Raw genomic sequence first — 21134 nt, forward strand, 5'->3', positions numbered from 1 at the left:
CTCCCCCCTCTCTTCCCTTATCTGCTATTTCTCTGGCTTCAACTCCAGTGCTAATCATGGTTTTGGCTCTGACCCCACACCTCTTACCATTCAGACAGGGTCTTCACCATCTGCACCATACCCACCTTCAATGGCACCACTCCAGATTCCATCTGCGCCAACTTTGACTCCAGAACCATTCCCTGTAATGGAGTTTCCTGCCACTGCGCATATTGAGAAGCAAAATGCCTTCCGGAGGAAGGAAGGTTCTTTTTTGTGTTTTTTCTGTTGCTGTGGACCCTGACTTCACCGCACTCTGAGATGCTAGTGGGCTTGACACCTCCCCTGAGTAAGAAACCTATTCTCCCACTTACTTGTCTTTCAACGCTCTGGGTCACTTATTATCATGCCATGGTGCTCAGTGCGGGCAAAGTCCTGGGTCTTCCTCTTTCTTCAGCAGAGACCAAGTCTAACATCTTAACAGAGGTGTTGCACACAACTTCTCAATCCTCAAAACTCTTGGTTCAGGCGTATGAGCTGCAGATTACACACTATGCATAGATCGCCATCTGGTGTTGGACCCGGATGTTTGCACTTGTTTTTGTCCCGGAAAGTCTTTGGAAAACACGAGATAGGTGACTCTTCCTTTAGATCATGGTGCGCATGGGCATCGGCTCCATCCTCAGATTGTTTTTTTCCGCCATCAGGCTTGGATGGGTTTCTCGCGCTCCAGTTCGGAACCGTTACCTTTTTTTTCTTTCGACGCGCAATCCTTCCCTTTTCGATGGTATTGTCTCGATTGCGTATTCCCAATCGACGCGACTCTCAACTTCTTCGAAGTCTTCGATTCCGGTCGTCGACTAAGGCCTTCGGGCCTACCTGGGCCTTATCTGGCTCACGGAAAGGACGCCATTCAGAAAGTGTCCTCGATGTGGGTCGAAGTTTCCCCACACCGATCTGCATGAGGTGTGCAACCTCTGCCTCTCACCGGAGCACGAGGCCAGAGACTGTTCAGCTTGCGCCTCTTTCCGCTCCAACAAGATGATTCGGGACCGACTAGCTCGAAGATCCATGGCTCGCTCGTCGTCTTCAATCCCCGACGACATCTTCCAAGAGGGTGTCGATGTGGCAGAGCAGGGCGGATCGAAGAAGGCCTCGTCAGTGCCTCCGAAGCCGATGACTCCGACGTCAAGGACATCACTCTGGCACAGAGGGTCTTAAGTACAGACGTTGACCCTGACCCCAACCCCCCCTCGACACCATCTAAAAAGGCTTTGGTCACACCTTCACCTTCGGGCCCAGGTACACACCGAGAGACTGCTTCCCAACATCCACAGGCACCGAAAAAGAAGCAGTCCTCATCCACGTCGACCGCTTCTTCGACATCCAAGCACTCTGCGCAGAAGACTAGTACCGACTCCTCGACACCGACAACACACTCTGAGCCGACCAAAAAACTGCCACCAAATGGCCCTGACCCCCATGCTTCGAAGCCGAAAAAGACCTCGGAACCGAGGAAACAGGTTCATCGGCCAAAGACACTGCAAAACCGCACGGTTCCAAACCCAAAACTGCTACCGATTCGGCGCCAAAAAAGCCTATGGAACCAAAACCATCGGCACCCAAGGATCTGCCTCCCACAGAAGAATTGTTTCGACCAGATCCTACCCAAAAAACTCTTGTAAAGGATCCGAAGACTGGTCAACTGATTCTTAGCTCCAAGAAACGACCACTAGATATGCCTGCACCAGCTCCACCACCTAAAAAGAGAGATATTGCTACCTCTCCATTAAGGATCCCATCTCCTCTTCTTCTTCTTCCTCCTCCTCCTCCTCCCCCACCACACCACTCTCCTACACCATCCCCTACTCCAGTAGAGGATGATGATGATGATAACACCTCAGATGATGCAGGGGGAGGTGCGGACTATCAACTAATAGGGGACCCTAGTCCTACTGTCTCCCCAGACCCCTGGGATGATATAGCATCCCAGACGTCCCTAACATCCCACGAGAGGACATCTACCCCTCCAGGCCTCCCCCACTCCCCCCCCCCCCCCCCACCCCCCCCATTTGGAGTCACAACAGCACCAAGAGTGTTTACCAAGTGCCTAGCGGTGGTGGCAGCACACCTAAAGAAGACAGCACATTCACGTCTTCCCATATCTGGACGACCGGCTCATAAAAGCCAGCTCATACCACCAGTGTGTACTACACACTCACGCCACTATCCAACTACTCCACGACCTGGGGTTCACAGTAAACCACACCAAGTCCCACCTGCGACAATCCCACACACAACAATACCTCAGTGCCACAATAGACACCTCAAAAGCGTTCGCCTATCCCAGTCCTGCCAGGATAGCAAGTATACAGGCTCTTCTCACCAAATTCCAACCGCAACACTCTTTTCCAGCTAGAGTGTTCATGCAACTCATAGGGATGATGGCCTCTTGCATATTCATAGTGCCTCATGCAAGACTCCAGATGCGTCCTCTCCAAGAGTGCTTAGCACGCCAATGGAACCAGGCTCAAGGTCAGTTAACAGATCTGGTGTTGGTAGACGGTCGTACTCATCGCTCTCTGCACTGGTGGAACACCAAGAACGTTTCCGAAGGGCGACCGTTCCTAGAGCCGGTTCCTCAAATAGTTATGACAACGTCCGCATCGCTCTCCGGCTGGGGAGCTCACCTACTACATCACACCATGCAGGGCAGGTGGACACCTCAACAAAAGTTACTCCACATCACAAGCATTTCAAAAACAAATATCGGGCAAGGCTGTCTTAGTCCGCACGGACAACATGACAGCCATGTACTACATACAAAAACAAGGCGGGACACACTCTCTGCAACTCTCTCAGCTAACACAGAACATATGGAGGTGGGCTATACCTCAGAACATTTTTCTCCTAGCCCAACATGTCCAGGAGTCCAAAACACCATAGCCGATCTGTTGAGCCGTCAAACACAACAGAACCACGAGTGGGAACTTAATCCGCAAGTTCTTCAACCGTTTTTTCAAATGTGGGGGCAACCACAGATAGACCTCTTCGCCACCCACAAACGCCAAATGCCCAGGCTTCGACCCCAAATATCCACACCCATTGTCCAAAGGCAATGCGATCTGGATGAACTGGTCAGGCAGATTTGCGTATGCTTTTCCACCTCTCCCACTCATTCCACTAGTGGTGCGCAAACTACAGCAACATTCCTTAACTCTCATCCTAATTGCTCCAACATGGTCCAGACAACCATGGTACACCACATTGCTGGAACTCGCCGTAGTTCCGCACCAGAAGTTACACCTCTCTCCACGCCTCTTAATCCAGAACCATGGAGAGATCAGACACCCGGACCCAGCTCAGCTCAACCTTGCGATCTGGCTCCTGAGGTCCTAGAATTCGGTCACCTTAACCTTCCCCCTGACTGTATGAACGTCATTAAAGAAGCTAGACAGCATGCCACTAGAGCATGCTATGCAGCCAAGTGGAAAAGTTTTGTAATATATTGTCATAACACCACCAATCCCCTAGATGTGTCTATCCACCACATCATCGGCTACTTACTACACCTCCAAAGATGCAACTTAGCCTACACGTCTATTAGACTGCATCTTGCTGCCATAGCAGCATATCTGCAAAATAGTCAACATCACTTTTCAGAGTACCTGCCATAAAAGCCTTTATGGAGGGCCTCAAAAGAATAATTCCCCCGCAGAGTACCACCTTCACCTGTGTGGAATTTAAACATCGTTCTCACAAGACTAATGGGTCCTCCATTTGAACCGCTACATAAATGTGAGCTACAATTGTTAACATGGAAAGTTGCTTTTCTAGTAGCCATTACTTCTTTACGAAGAGTTAGCGAACTACAAGCACTAACCATTCAAGAACCCTTTCTGCAGATGCATCATAATAAGGTTGTTCTCCAAACTAATCCTAAATTCCTTCCTTATGTCATTTCTCCCTTCCACCTCAATCAATCTGTGGAGCTGCCCGTGTTCTTCTCGCAGCCACAAACAGTCGCAGAAAGAGCTCTTCAAAACAACTTTTTGTGTCTTTCTCACCACCACACAAAAGCAACCCCATATCAAAATCTGGGATAGCTAGGTGGATTGTCAAATCCATACAAATTTGCTTCCATAAAGCAAAACATACATTATCTGTTCCTCCTGAAGCCCACTCTACACGAAAGATAGGGGCTTCAATGGCATTTTTAGGGAACATTCCCTTAGATGATATCTGCAGAGCAGCTACATGGTCTACACCACACACATTCAAAAAACACTATTGTGTGGATGTGCAAACTAAACAACAAGCTAGTGTGGGCCAGGCTGTACTCAAAACACTATTTCAAACTACTGCAGCAGATACTGGTGGTCGCCGCTAGGAGGAGATACTGCTATACAATCTATGCCTAGTGTGTAATCTGCAGCTCATATGCCTCGAACGGAATATGCTACTTACCAGTATGCATCTGTTCTTGGCATGTAGAGCTGCAGATCTACACACGCCCACCCGCCTCCCCGGCTACCTTTATCTGTTCCAGTATTATCTTGTTCGAGGCATGTGGGCTGCTGAATTCATATCTGTGCATAGATCGCCGCCTAGTGTTGGGTCCGGATGTTTGCACGTTGTTGTCCTGGAAGAGTCTTCGAAGTATCCTGGGATAGGTGACTCCTCCCCTGGACTACAGTGCGCATGGGCATCCTCTCCATCCTCAGATTGTTTTTTTCCGCCATTGGGTTCGGATGTGCTTATCTTGACTCAAGTTAGGAAAAACTTTTTCCAGGCCAAAAGGCCTTTAGTTCGCGTCGGTACTGTTCCCGATCGGTATCGATAGTATCTTTGTTAGTTTACTAACTTCCAGAACCAACTTTTTCGCATCTTACCCGACCATCGACCCGACATCGACGATGGAATCGAGGACACCATTCAAGCGGTGTCCTGTATGCAATGCGAAATATCCCCATGTCGACGTCCACCCGGTGTGCAACAAATGCCTTTCACCGGATCACGACGAGTCTACATGTATGGCCTGTGCCCGATTCCGATCCAAGAAGACTCTCCGGAATCGACGAGCAGCGAGACTCGAAGCGCAGCAAGCGGCACCGGCCCCTACCAACATCTTCAGCGCAGAGGACGGAGATGTCGAAGACGTGGAGAACCTACCCTCCAGCCCAGCTTCCGAACACGACTCCGGATCGGAGGACGTCAAAGAATGACTCTTTCACAGAGATGAAGCCGACACCGAGGAAGCCGACACCGAGGTAGGAGACTACGATGAGGCCTTAGGGGCCGAAGAGAGTAGCTCCGGTGACGAGCAAGGCCTACCCGTACAGACTGAGGATATCCCAGTGCGCCAGTCTATGGCTCCGGTCGAGGGATCGCCTTCGGGCCTTACCCAAGACCTATCCTGCAGTTCTTCGGCCCCGCCCTCTGGCCCGGCCTCGGACATTCAGCGGCAGCCATTACTACCCAAAACGGCTGGTTTCCCTTCTTCGAAACCGAAAGCTGTATTGGTTCACCAGAAACCAAAACCAAAAGTGACGCTGGTCGGATCGAAGCCCACCACACCTTCGACGCCAGCAAAACCCGTCGGCACCGACCGCACCAAACGAGACTTCGGTGCCGAGCTTACAGCAGCCGACGTCGGCGCCGACACACGGAAAAAGACCTTCGGTGCCACCAAACCTACTCGGCTCCCGGCACCGAAACAATCGGCTCCGACCACAAAGGTCAAACTGCCTGCTGCGTCTCACACCGCTTCGACAGCACCACCAAAGGCACACTCATCGACGGCTACTACCGCTCCTTGACTCGATGACCCACTGGCACCGAAGAAGTCCACACCCGCCTCTACAGAACTGGTCGGCGCCAAAGAATCGATGGCGCTCCAGGTGCGGCCAGTTGCTGCGTCCTTGCAACGCATCAAACACAAGGCAGTCCTCCAGGACACGTCAGGCTCCGAGCCGATAAAAGCTCTAACAGCCTCTTCGGCACCAGCCAACATCACTTTTGGCCTGCCGCCATCCACGGCCCCAAAACTGTTCCAAATCAGAACACGTGTCACCCACACCACGATCACGCCTGCCGAACGCTCTCCTGCAGAGACGTCACCTTCACACATCATCGACGCCGACACCGGCAGGATGATGCTCCACAAGAGGAGAATAACTTCCGAGCCAGCTTTGGACTCCTACCGGATCCCGCTTAAGAAAAAGCTGCCAGTGGCTTCGGAACCAGTTCTTTACGAACCTCTCCATTCCTCTTACCAAGATCCACAGTCCTTCTCTCCCACACACTCCGAAACAGACGTTTTGGAGGACTACATAGGTGACCACGTCCCCTATCCCGTAGAGATGGACCCTGAAGGCCAACAGGACCCTGACCAAGCTTGGGATGACCCTGTAGACTCGGGTGCACCTATGGATACACAGGACCCGCAACTCTATGGAGCAAAAACGTCTCCCACAGAGGACACTGCCGCATTCAACGCCCTCATTGAACGTGCTGCGGCCAATCATGGTGTGCAACTCCACTCTGACACCGTCGAGGACGACTTTCTCATGGATACTTTCGCATCCTCAGAAAGGAATATAAAAACTCTACCCATGTTGAAGGGTGTCCTCAAACCAGCAAAGGACATCTTCAAGGAACCCACCAGGGCAAGAGTAATAAACCCCAGGATCGACAAGAAATACAGGTCGGCGCCTGGGGACCCTACCTACATTAAAGGCCAGTTACCTCTGGATTCCATAGTAGTTGCGAATGCTCGCAAACGGGCACACTCGCAAACAGGTGATGCTCCTCCCCCGGACAAAGAGTCCAAGGTGCTAGAGACCTCCGGCAAACGGGTTGCGGCCCAGGCAGCTAACATATGGCGCATTGCCAATACTCAGGCGCTCCTCGCTCGCTACGATCGAGCACACTACGACACATTAGAAACATTACTCCAACATCTCCCTGACCAATTCAAAGAGGGAGCGGAGATCCTCATCAGGGAGGGACAACTCCTCACAAACGCATCCATTAAGTGTGCACTGGATGCCGCGGATACAGCTGCCAGAGCCATAAACACTAGCGTCATGTTGCGACGACACGCATGGTTACGAATCTCCGGATTCAAACCTGAGGTACAAAATAACATCCTCAACCAGCCTGTCAACCCCGACTACTTATTCGGGCCAGAGGTTGACACCACCCTAGAGAAAATAAAAAAGGACACGGACACTGCAAAGTCCATGGGGGCTCTCCAAACGCAGTCCTTTCGGAGCGGCTCCTTTCGTCGCCCCGGAAATAGAGGAGCAAATAGAGGACAGGGGTCACAGCAAACCTACAACAAGGGAAACACACAAAGTTCCTACGATAAAAACACCCGGGGTGGTTATCGTGGCTCAAGCACAAAGGGCAGAGGACGCGGATACGGCAACACCAGGTCCTCCCCCAAGAACAAACAGTGACGCCCTCTCCCTTCCTCCCGACCACATAACACCTGTCGGGGGAAGGCTACAAAGGTTCCTGTCCACGTGGAACTCCATCACCACGGACAGGTGGGTCAAAGATATTGTCAAACACGGTTACTGCCTAGAATTAACCTCAACTCCACCCACAATACCTCCAAAACACCGTCCTATGTCCTCAGAGCACTTAACGCTCTTACAGCAGGAAGTGCTAAGTATGCTACTAAAAGGCGCAATAGAGGTCGTACCCGTCCACGAGCAAGGTACGGGGGTGTACTCCCTGTACTTTTTAATACTGAAAAAGGACGGGTCACTCAGACCTATACTAGACCTGAGACCCCTCAACCGCTACATTCTCTCCGAGCATTTTCACATGCTCACTTTACAGCAAGTCCTCCCGCTGCTCAAGACTTCCTGGCTACACTGGACCTCAAAGATGCGTATTTCCACATACCCATTCACCCCTCACACAAAAAATACCTCAGGTTCACTGTTCAGGGGCAGCACTACCAATTCAAAGTCCTTCCCTTCGGCGTGACAACAGCACCCAGAGTTTTCACAAAGTGCCTAGCTACTGTGGCTGCACATCTACGGAGGCAGCACATACACGTCTACCCTTACCTGGACGACTGGCTTGTTCAAGCAAAGTCAGCCCAGCAATGTGCCAGCCACATGTCCCGCACCATTCACCTCCTTCACAGTCTGGGGTTCTCACTAAATTACCCAAAATCCCATCTCCAGCCCGCACACGTACAACAGTACTTAGGCGCTACAATCAACATTCTGGCTGCCACAGCTCAGCCAAATTTAGTGAGAATCAACAGCATGCAAATGCTGATTTCCAAGTTCAAACCACAACACTCCCTTCCCGCGCGAGTGTTCATGCAGTTGATAGGCATGATGGCCTCCTGCATCTTCATAGTCCCACACGCGAGACTACATATGCGCCCGCTTCAGGAGTGCCTAGCACGTCAGTGGAATCAGGCTCAAGGACAGTTGAAAGACCTAGTGTTGGTGAGCGGTCGGGCATACAACTCTCTGCATTGGTGGAATCCACAAAACCTTTGCAAGGGCCGACCGTTCCAAGAGCCTGTTCCACAAATAATACTGACAGCGGACGCGTCTCTCCAGGGATGGGGAGCTCATGTACTCAACTACACAGTGCAGGGACTATGGACAACACAACAAAAGAAGATGCACATCAACCTTCTAGAACTGATGGCAATCTTCCTGGCTATGAAAGCATTCAAAGTACACTTGTGCAACAAAGTCGTGTTGATCCGGACGGACAACATGACCGCCATGTACTACATACAGAAGCAGGGAGGAACACACTCTCCACAGTTGTCTCATCTGGGTCAGAGCATGTGGAAGTGGGCCATTCAGAGGAACATGTTCCTCATGGCGGAACACCTCCCCGGCAAGGACAACCAGATGGCGGATCTGCTCAGCAGACACAGCCACCAGATGCACGAGTGGGAGTTACACCCATCAGTACTCCAACCGTACTTCCAGCAATGGGGTCATCCAGAGATAGACCTATTCGCCACAAGCGAAAACGCAAAATGCCAAAGCTTTGCCGCCAGGTTCCCACATCCACAGTCGCAGGGCAATGCGATATGGATGAACTGGTCCAGCAGATTTGCGTACGCTTTTCCCCCAGCGCCGTTGATACCGCTGGTGGCTCGCAAACTCAGACAACACTCCCTAACACTCGTCCTGGTTGCTCCAACGTGGGCACGCCAGCCATGGTACACCACTTTTCTCGAACTTTCCGTGGTGCCGCATCAAAGGCTGCGGATCAAACCCGCGCATTTGACGCAGAACCATGGAGAGATTCAGCACCCAGATCCGCAACAGCTGAACCTGGCAATCTGGCTCCTGAAGTCCTAGAGTTTGGCTACCTAAACCTGCCACCTGACTGTATGGACATCATTAAGGAAGCTAGAAGACCCACTACCAGAGCTTGCTATGCAGCCAAATGGAAAAGGTTCGTCATTTATTGCAATAATAATGACATTAACCCGCTAGACGCATCCACCCAAAACATAATTTGTTACCTCTTACACCTATACCGATGCAATCTGGCGTACACCTCTATACGTGTCCATTTGACCGCAATATCAGCCTATCTCCAGAACAGGCAGCACCTCTCTTTATTCAGAGTGCCTGCCATCAAAGCATTCTTGGAAGGACTCAAACGAGTAATTCCTCCAAGCCACCCACCGGCTCCAATGTGGAACCTCAACTTGGTCCTCACACGCCTGATGGGTCCACCCTTTGAACCTCTACACTCATGCGAGATTCAATTCCTTACCTGGAAAGTAGCTTTCCTAGTCGCGATCACTTCTTTAAGAAGAGTTAGTGAACTCCAGGCACTAACCGTTCAAGAGCCATTTAGACAGGTTCACACCAACAGGGTCGTACTACGTACCAACCCCAAATTCATGCCCAAGGTGATATCGCAGTTCCACATGAATCAAACTATTGAACTGCCTGTTTTCTTTCAAAACCCACAAACTGTCGCTGAAAGAGCACTCCATACACTAGATGTGAAGAGACCCCTCATGTACTATATCGACAGGACTAAGATCTTTAGGAAGACAAAACAACTTTTCGTTGCCTTTGCCCCACACCACAAAGGTAACGCTATCTCCAAAGCAGGTATAGCCAGATGGATCGTTAAATGTATTCAAATTTGCTATCAAAAGGCTAAACGCACATTAACGATTCCCCCACGAGCCCACTCAACACGTAAGTTAGGGGCCTCCATGGCTTTCCTAGGAAACATCCCTTTGCATGATATATGTAGAGCAGCCACCTGGTCCACTACACACACATTTACCAAACACTATTGTGTAGATGTGCAATCGAAACAGCAGGCAGCTGTAGGACAGGCTGTTCTCAAAACTCTTTTTCAGACCGCTGCATCTGGCACTGGTAGCCGCCGCTAATAGGAGGTACTGCTATGTATTCTATGCACAGATATGAATTCAGCAGCCCACATGCCTCGAACTGAATATGCTACTTACCAGTATGCATCTGTTCTTGGCATGTAGGGCTGCTGACATTCATATCGCCCTCCCTCCTCCCCGGCGCCTGTAGCAGCTGCAGCTCTCAGAATTACTGTAAGGATGGTCATCACTTTCTGTATCTACTCCATCACTGCCACAATGGCGAAAAACAATCTGAGGATGGAGAGGATGCCCATGCGCACTGTAGTCCAGGGGAGGAGTCACCTATCCCAGGATACTTCGAAGACTCTTCCAGGACAACAACGTGCAAACATCCGGACCCAACACTAGGCGGCGATCTATGCACAGATATGAATGTCAGCAGCCCTACATGCCAAGAACAGATGCATACTGGTAAGTAGCATATTCAATTTTAGATATAGCATACATGGGCATCTTTCCTGTTTCTTACAAAGCTCCATCATTTCCCTGCTGGCGAAAAACAATCTGAGGATGGAGCCGATGCCCATGCGCACTATGATCCGAAGGAGGAGTCACCTATCTCGTGACTTCCAAAGACTATCCAGGACAAAAACAAGTGCCAACATCCGGGCCCAACACCAGATGGCGATCTATGCATAGTGTGTAGATCTGCAGCTCTGCATGCCAAGAACAGATGCATACTGGTAAGTAGCACATTCCTTTTCTTTCACCGAGGCTATAGCAGAACCAGTCATTGCTGCTTGGGAGAAACCAACCTCTGTGCCTGCCGCTTCGTTGCCAGCTGGTATAGCCTGGTGCAGGGGACCTGGTTTCCTTGACAATACATCCTTCACCAGAGGCTGGCTGTTCAGGCATCCTGCTTATCAAAAACTGTCTCCTGGTGTGTTCCCTACCACTTCATCAGATAGGGAGTCGACGAAGATTGAACAATTTATACTCCCATGCCAATTGGGATAGTGTGTAATAGGTAATTTTAAAGTTCCTAGAACATCTTTAGACACATTTTACAGAGTTAGCGAGCGACAAATGCTGCAGCCAGGCTAATCATTCAGTTTGTTTTGGACAGAGCAGATTCTGTAGGGCAGGCTTTGGGGACGTCTTTTGCTCTTTGTCGTCATGCCTGGTTGAGATTATTCGAATTTTCCAATGAGCTCCAGACTACCTTCCATGTAATGGTTCCTGCCTATTGGGTGATGAGGCTGATTTGACCTTTGCGAAGTTTAAAGAAAACGAAGCCTCCACTAAGTCACTGGGTCTCCAAACACAACAGTGGGAATACTGTCCGTTTTGAAAATTCTGGGGCTTCAGTAGAGGTTTGCCTTTTGAAGAAGACAACACCAGCGGCAAAACCTGTTGTCAGACTATATCAGGTCCATGACAAAGCTAAAGGTCAAGTCTTGCTGCTCCTCCTCCTCCCTCTCTCCTTCCTCCTCACCCTCTCCTTCCTCCTCACCTGCCATGACAGGGAAGCAGCCTGAGTTCCCTCTTGTCAGAGCATATGGCTGTTGGAGAAGGCTTTCCCTCATCCAGAAGCCTGGAGTGCCATAACTTCAGGCATTTGGGACTTGCAGATCATGGAAAGCAGGTATGGTTTCAGCTTTCAACAGGTACTTCCGGCCATCTTCCCTCATTTCCTCCCTTCTGCGGACCACCTCTGTGTTCTTCAACACGAGGTGGAACTCTTACTCCTGAAAGGGGCTGAGTAATTAGTGCCAGAGCAGGAACTGGGCCAAGAGTACTATTCCCCTTTATTTCCTTGTCCAAAACAAAGACATGGTTTTTTGGACTGCAGGGTCTTGAATTGGTGCCTTCGCTAGGAAAAGTTCAAGATGCTGTACCTGGCTTAAGTGTTGCTTGAGCTAGAGGCAGAAAACTGGATGATGTCTATTGATCTGCAGGGCACACATTTTCACATCCTGCGATTGCACAGGAAGTTTCTATGCTTCATGGGTCATGTGAACTACCAATTCGCAGTTCTCCTGTTTGGCTTAACTTTGGTTTCTTAAGTCTTCATGAAAGTGATGGCAGTGGTTGTGGCCCATCCTAGTATTTCTGTACCTGAACGCCTATCTTCTCAAAGCCAAGTATCCAGATATGGTGTTGCACCACCTGCAGACAACAGCAGCTTTACTGTTTAAAATGGCTTTTCCATCAACCGGTTCAAGTATCACCTGGACCCCTCTCATAAAGGCAGTACTGAATACTGCATCCAATAGAACGTGTGCCTCTTGTCAGCAGGTAAAGGATATTGTGGCGATTATTCGGATCTTCCAGGATGGAACGCACTTACGAGTCCTGATAATCTTGTGCCTGCAGGGTCTGCTAGCTTTCTGTCTCCTTCTGGTCACTCGTGCACCCTGGCACATGAGGGTCTTCCAGCAGTGCTTCCGCAGACAGTGTTTCCAGAATGGTGGCGATCTGTAACATGTTGTGCTGCTCTTGAGGCACACTGCAGCACATTTGATGTGGTGGAGTGGGGAGGAGAACCTAGTTTAAGGAGTGCCCTTCCAACCTCCTCCAGCAGTGACCACAGTGATAACGGACACTTTTACTCAAGGGTGGAAAGTGCGTATGGAGGACCTGGTGATCATAGGCCTTTGGGCTCTAGAGGAGTTGATATTGCACATCAGACTGCTGGAACTGAGAGTGATATGGCTGGCGCTCAAGGCCTTACTGCCCTCCCTTTGCAGCCAGTCTGTCTAGATCTTGACGGACAACAAAACCGCATTGTGATGTCAACAAGCAGGGAGTAATGGGGTTACACCATCTCTGCTGAGAAGCAATAGTACTTTTATCATGGGTGGTAAAACCAAATCTGGTTAGGTGCTAATCATCCAGCTGGTGTACTGTATGTTACTACAAACAGCCTGAGCTGCCGACATTTTGCTGCCCATGAGTGACGTGTCTACCCAGTGGTGTTCCGGTACAAGCCAATAGGTCTCGCCTATGAGACCTATTTACTTTAGCAATGTTTTATGGCCATGCTGTATAGCAGCACAGATGCTTTGCTGTAGATAATTTGTTAGTTTGAGGCATGTGTTGGAGTAGATACACATGCTATACATACTCCTGCCATCTAGTGTTGGGTCCGGATGTGTGCAAGTTGTTGTTTTTTTTTTTCTTCGAAGAAGTCTTTCGAATCCCGAGGTAATGTGACTCCTCCCCTTGGTGATAATGCGCATATAATGTGCATGTTCATCGACTCTGCTGTTAGATTGTTTTCTTTCTGCGCTCTGGTTCGGATGTGTGCTCCTGTGCTTTGGGTCAGCGCCGTCACGGTGCTCTTTTAGGTTTACACGATTCCTTCCCTCTGTCGGTATTGTACTTTGATCGCATCTCCCTTACTCTCTACCAAGGGTCGACGTTTGATTGCTTTGTTCGAGAGGGACTGGGTTGACCACAGCCACTCCTGGGCCTGGCCCTTCGGGGGCCTACTCCTGTGTTTCCGTCATGTCACTCCACCGGTCCTCGACATTGATGAAACGGACTCCATTTGGTATTGCTTTCGCTGCTATGCGGAATATCCTTGGTCCGATTTCCATCAGGTCTGCAATCTGTGCCTATGATCGGGAACACAACGAGGCAGCCTGCAACACTTGCCGCTTCTTCCGCTTCAAAAAGGCTCTTCACGACCATCACGCTTGTCGCCTCCAAATGTTGCATTGGGGCAGAGACGACACCCCAGACCTCTGCAGTCCAAGGACATTGAGGGGGGACCATCATCCACAACCATCGGCTGCAGATGAAGAGGCTTTCTCTCCTGAAGAAAGTTCTGGCTCGGACCCGGAGATCAAGGACCTTTTGCCAGCTCAGCATCTGTGAGTACGGCATACCCTCTACACTGCCTTCAACCCAAGCAGCCTTCAGTCGAAGGGCACTTGGCCACTATGGAGCACCAGAGACACGTTTTTGGACTACCGCAGCCTTTGGGCCATGGTCAGCACTGACAAACTACTTTGGACGTCCCGCCCAGCTCTGGCTTGGCACCTTTGAAGCCTTCGAGACCAAACGCTTTGGCGCCGGTTACTCTGATGCCAGCACTGAGCCGATCCACTGCACCGACCATGTCTGCCTTGGCATGACCAGAAGCTCTGCACCGAAACCTAGAGTATACTCTGAGGCAAAGTCCTTAGCGTTGACCAGCAAGTCCGACACAAGCGCAGTCAAGCCGATTCTCCAAAACCTGTAGGAAGAGCTCAACTCAAGGCAGAAATATTTGGTCATCCTCCCCTACATGGGCCACATCGTTGTCCCACATTCGGGCCCTGCCTTTCGGCCCTCGAAAAATCAGCTATCCGAGTCTGCCTTGGACATTTCAGTTCCAACAAAACAAGTCAAGAAAGCGATAAGGCTCCCAGCCCCTTGCCAAAAGCAGAACCATTCCCACGCCTATTCCTCTGACTCAACCTTCGCCCATCCCTCCTGTTTCTCCAGTGGACCCTCTTGACATCACACCTCGGGGGTCACCACACTTTGATATGAGTGAGTGGAGGAGGAAGGGTATGGACCCTCCAGGCGACACAGATCTGACTTCCTTGCTTCCTTCCTGCCTGCTCCTCCCCTCCAGATGTGTCCATGTCCTATCAGGAACTCATTGGCAGGGCAAACTACTTTCATAAGGTGTAAGTCCACACTGAAGCCTTAGAGAAGGACTTCCTCTTTGAAACTCTCTCCTCCACTCACTGCCTCCCCATGCTCAAGGGCATGCTATGTCACACTCCTGACATTTTTTAAAGACCCAGTCCGAGCTAGGGTAATGACACCTAGGGGGAATAAAAAACTATAACCCCTCCCCTTCTGACCTAATCTATATTCCCGGGCAGCTGCAGCCCAATTCTTTGGTGGTCACTCATGCCCATAAGTGGGCCAACTCCCAGGCCAACGGAAATGTCCCGCCACCAGAGAAGGAAAGTAAGCACATAGCTGCAGCAGGGAAAAGGGTGGCCACTCAATCGGTCAACCAATGACATATAGGTAATTCCGTCCGCCTTCTACCAAAATATGATTGTGCCCACTGGGACGAAATTAAGGATCTCCACATACCTCCCAGAAGGGCAGCAGGAAAGGGGTCAGGAGATAGTTTCTGAGGTCAAGCTGATTTCTAACACCTATTTGCTGTGCTCTAGATGCAGCAGACACTGCTGCAAAAGAAATACATTTCAGTGTTGTGCTACGCAGACATGCATGGCTCTGTACCTCTAGCTTCAAACCGGAAGTTCGGCATAACCTGCTGAACATGCCCGCAGATGGTCAACATCTCTTTGGTTCTCAAGTGAACCAAACCTTAGAGAAGCTCAAAAAAAGCTACAAAGGTGATGGGGGGCACTGCAAACACCGGTTCCCCGCAGCTCCTTTCGCCGCACCTATTACCGTTGAGGCTCATAAATCACCTTTTGTGAAGCCTCCATGTCGTATCACCGTACCCAGCGCCAGCAATCCTCCCACAGGGGCTTTTTTAGAGGGTCTTACAGGGGCAACAATTCTAGAGGCAGAGGAAAGCCTAGCTCTCCCAAAAGAAGCTACAACTGCTACCAAACCCTAAATTGCCCCACCTTCCGCTGACCACATAACACCTGTCGGGGGACACCTACAAGGCTTTTTTACAATTTGGCAAACCGTACACTCAGACCGGAGGGTGTTCGGTATTATTCAAGATGGTTCTTATCTGGAGCTCACTTCCACGCCTCCCATCATTCTACCTTGCAATTACAGACTCTCCCCGGAATATCAAAAGCTACTGAAAGAGGAGGTCAAAGTGCTCCTCAAAGGGGCTATAGAGCCCCCCTCCATCATCAGCAAGGCACAGGAGTGTACTCCGTATACTTCCTGATACCCAAAAAGGGTGTGGTCCTCTGGCCCATTCTGGACTCGAGCCCCTTAACAAATACAACCCCTCAGAGAATTTTCATATGGTTAACGTTCAGGTCATTCCGCTTCTCCAGCAAGGTGACTTTATGGCCGCGCTCAACCTCAAGGATGCCTATTACCACATACCAATAACTCCGGCTCATCGCCTGTTTCTCAGGTTTGTGGTCAGTGGAAAGCATTACGGTTAGATTTGGGGGTCTCTGGTTGGCAGAAGTAGGTACCTTTGACAAATGGGGACCCTTGCGTCTATTCAGAGTAAGGGGGTACACTCCTAAAATAACCCCTGCTCACCCCCTTGGTAGCTTGGCACGAGCAGACAGGCTTATCTCAGAGGCAGTGTGTAAAGCATTTGTGAACACATACAGTAATCAAGTGACAACAGTACAGATGGACACCACACAAGTTTTATATAAAAATACGTATTCTTTATATAGATTTAACACAAGACCACAAACGACAAAAATACACAATCTGGGACTTAAAATGGCAGAATTAGCCTAGTTCTCTTTATATGTTAAAATGCGACACTTTGAGTCAATGTACCTTTGGATGCGTAACGCTATACAACGGAAGTGTTGCAGGAACGGTGATGCGTTTGTTTCTTACTGCGCTTTCGTTGGCGATGTGGCCCGCAATTCTGTGATGCGATGAAGATCCGGTGCAATGAAACAAAGATGGCGTCTTCTTGTTGCGACACGATGCGTGCACGCCCGACGGCCGAGCGGCGACTCAACGATTCTTCTGAGCCACGACAGGCCCTGCGACACACTTCTCCAATGATGCGAGACGACTCTACTTGATGTGACCGCTGCAGCGGCGACACCCTTGTTCAGTGATGCGATGACAGCGGCTTTGGTGGCAACACTCTTCCTCGATGATGCGAGACGCTTCGGCTCGATGCGACAGCTGCAGTGGTGACACCATTGTTCAGTGATGCTGCGGCGGTGGCACACTTCTCCGGTGATGCGAGACCCTTCGGCTTGATACGACCGCTGCAGCGACGACACCCTTGTTCAGTGATGCAACGAAAGCAGCAGCGGCGGCGACACGCTTCTTTGATGTTGCAAGACGTTTCTTTACGATGCGATGCAACCACTACAGCGGTGACACCCTTGTTCAGTGATGTGACGGCAGCGGCTAAGACACGCTTCTTCTTCGTGAGTCGCGCTTCCAGCTCCTTGCGACATGCAGTTCCTCAGAAGGCCCCAATACAGCTGCAGGCACTTCCAAATAACTCTGGGGAGCTGGTGGTTGAAGTCTGTTGTCCCTGAGACTTCAGCAGGAGGCAAGCTCTTTTCTCAAGCCCTTGGAGATCCTTCACAAGTTGAATAAAGTACAAACAAAGTTCCTTTCTCTTCTCTTTGGCAGTCGGGCAACCACTGCAGGCCAATCCCCCAAGCAGCACTTCAGCTTAGGGATAGTCTCTCCTCAGTTTTTTCTGGTTTTCTCCTCCGCAAACGTTTCTTCTGGTTTCCCAAAGGGATCTAAAGTTCCTCGGTTTGGGTCCCCATATTTATACCCGCTTTCTCTTTGTTCTCTGAAGGCAGAGAGGCCTTTGCCTAGTCCAAACCAGTTCTGGTCAGTCCTGGAGCACTTTGTTGATAAGACTCCTTCTTTCCTTTCAAAGTGCAAGGCAGAGACATCAGACGCACCACAGGAGGTGGAGCCAGCATTGTGGAGGCAAGGCACAGCCCTATTCAGGTCCCAGGTGCAACTCCTCCCACCCACCTAGATCTCTCTATTCAGCCTTGTGCTGACTCAACCTGTCTCCTGGAATCCCCCAGCCCCTGTCACTCAAACTCCAGACAAGGAATAAACAACCTAGCAGAGGCAGGTTTGGATGGTAGGGGTTTCCCCTCAGAAAAACATGTTCGCATCCGCATCAAATGCCTATACTTCACCTCCAGGTTTCCACATCCACTGTCCAGCGGCAATACAGTATGGATGTATTGGTCAGGGATATTTGCCTATGCTTTTCTGCCTCTTCCCCATCTTCTATTGGTGGTTTGGAAGCTTCGGTAGACGTCCTTCATCCTGGTGGCACCCACATGGTCATGCTGGCCCTGGGTCACGACTCTGCTCGAACTCTCTCTGGGCCCACATGAGAGGCTCCCCAACAAGCCGGACCTTCTCATGCAGGACCATGGAGAAATCAGGCACACAGATTCTTGAACCTGCAATCTGGCTCCTAAGGTCATAGAATTTGGCTACCTTAATCTTCCACCTGAATGCATGAGTATTCTCAAGGAAGTGCACAGACCTACCACCCCAGCCTGCTATGCGGAAAAGTGGAAGAGGTTTGTGTACTACTGTCATTCAAAAGATATTGATCCTTAAAAAGCCATAGTGCAGGACATTGTCTGCAGGTTACTACATTGGCAGGTTTCTGGTTTAGCCTTCATCTCCACTGGACTACACCTGGCCGCCGTGGCTGCCTACCTTCAACATAATAAACACATCTCTCTCGTCAGGATTCCAGTCATTAAAGCTTTCATAGAGGGTTTCAAAAGGGTAATTCCTTCTAATATTCCACCGGCCCCAGCATGTAATCTCACAGTGTACTCATATGACTCGTGGGCCCTCCATTTGAGCCTCTCTTGCCCCCTTTCAGTTCCTCTCTTGGAAGGTTGTGTTACTGGTTGCTGCCATCTCACTCAGGCATGTTAGTGAGCTGCAGGCACTAACCCTAGAAGAACCTTTCTTTCAAAATAGATAGGGATAGAGTTGTCCTCCATAACAAAACCAAATTCCTACTAAAGATAGTCTCTCACGTCCACCTTAATCAGTCCATTCAGCTACCTGTGTTTTCCCCAGCAATCTGATTCAATTGCGCAACGGGCTCTCCATACTTTAGATGAAAAACGAGCCCTCATGTACTATGTTGACAGAACTAAACCATTTAGAAAGACACAGCAACTTTTTGTTGCTTTCCTCAAACCCCACAAAAGGAAGGCTCTGTCCAAGCCAGACATTGCCAGATGGATAGTTGAATGCATTCAGACATGCTAAACTAAAATGACTCTGCCACTCCTCCTAGAGCACACTGCACTAGGAAGAAGGGTGAGTCTATGGCTTTTCTGTGGAACATCCCAATAGCTGATATATGCAGAGCAGCTACTTGGTCCACATCACACACTTTCACAAAACATTACTGTGTGGATGTCCTAGCCTGAAAACAAGCTAATGTTGGTCAGGTAGCTCTCCGTACACTCTTTCCATCTACTGCAATCCCCACAGGTTAGCCCCCGCTTTTTAGGAGGACTGCTTTAAAGTCTTTGCTCAGCATGTGTATATACTGCCACACATGCCTCAAACAAAACTTTTTACTTACCCCATAAGTATCTGTTTGTGGCATATAGTGCTGTAGATTCGCCCACCCTCATCCCCAGACACCTGTGGCTGTTCCAGTATCCTTCACTATCTCTCGCTCTAATGCATGGACATCTCTTTACATAGAGCTCTTCGCTTCACATTCCATCCTCACCCGCCGTACCGGAAAGCAATCTAACAATGGAGTCGATGACCATGTGCCTTTTCACCAAGAGGAGTAGTTACATTACCTTGTGACTCAATAGACTTCTTTGAAGAAAAACAGCTTGCACACATCTGGGCCCAACACTAGACGGCAGGAGTATGCACAGCATGTGAATCTACAGCACCACATGTAACAAACGGGTGCTTGCAGGGTAAGTAACATTTTCCTTAGCCATGATGCCCAGCAGCCACACTGCTAAACTGCATGGCTACAAATTATTGCCACGGTTGGCGATTCCCCATGCTGTAGTGCTGCATCAGAAAGCAGTGGCAGAGCCAGTAGTCTTAAAGGTGAGACTTACTGGCTTTGCTAATGCTTGTTAGGTCTTGTCACAACACCCCTGTGATTCTGAGCAAATCAGTTAATCTCCCCATGTGTGGAAAAAAAAATATGCCCTTTGGCAAAACATTCTATCACATAAAGATCAGCAATTGCGCCCATGTCTTGGTGAAAATGCATTGGGAAGCAGATAATATCTGTTGTCAAAATAAAAGCAGATCACATCTGTTGTCACAGTAAACAGCCATTTCAAAGAAGAAAAGGGCTTCTTTGAAGAGTGTGTGGCATAGAAAAACATAGCTACAGATGCCAAGATGTTCTGCATGGACAATAGGGAAGAAGAAATAATAAAAGTAGTACCTATATCACAGCTCGATCAGCAGAAGGACCACAATCAAGCAGCAGCACGCTCCAGCTGAAAGAAGAGGAAGTGAAGCAAGCCCCCACTAGCCAATCAGAAGGCAGCAAATAAGAGTGACAATGAAGCCAACAAAAGTCCCTTGTTGTATACAATATCTTGCAGGCAAGAGTGTATGCAGCACATGCGCTGTCGCAGGCAAGACCTTATTACATTTCTTGAAATTCCCAGTATCTCAAGTTTACGTGGTATGTTTGAGGAGACCTATGGCCGGGGGCAAAGATCCCTCCCAGGATTCCATACTAACCAAGGGGTTATAGGATATCCATCCTTCGAATCCCAGCATAGATTCGAGCCTCTGAGGAAGAAAACGTGTCTGACCTGTTTTTCTTGTGACTTCCCAAGATTGCCTGGTTCCTATAATATGAAAGTACCCATCAACCTTGTGCCTTTATTACAAAAGTGGTGTAGACTGACTAGCTTTCTCCATGATGTTTTTGGCACCTTCCTTCCCCGTGTAGCCTACTTAATAGTTAATGCCCAGTTCCCTGCCTATTTAGGGCATAAAAAGAAAGAGAGCCGGCGTTCCCCTCTCCTCTTAATGACCAAATGTTAACGTAGTGCTCCTACCCCAAAAGGAATGGTAACATGATGCTTCTAGCCCCAAAATGCAGCATTTATGGGAATGTAACAGA

At 49.6% G+C, this 21134-nt stretch overlaps 1 protein-coding gene across 32 annotated transcripts in view; it reads left to right on the top strand.

The window, feature by feature from the left end:
- KTN1 (kinectin 1) overlaps positions 1–21134 on the top strand; it is a 484843-nt gene that overhangs the window by 166658 nt on the left and 297051 nt on the right. The window lies entirely within an intron of this gene.

This window comes from Triturus cristatus, chromosome 9 (assembly GCF_964204655.1).
Source record: "Triturus cristatus chromosome 9, aTriCri1.1, whole genome shotgun sequence".
NCBI lineage: Eukaryota > Metazoa > Chordata > Amphibia > Caudata > Salamandridae > Triturus > Triturus cristatus.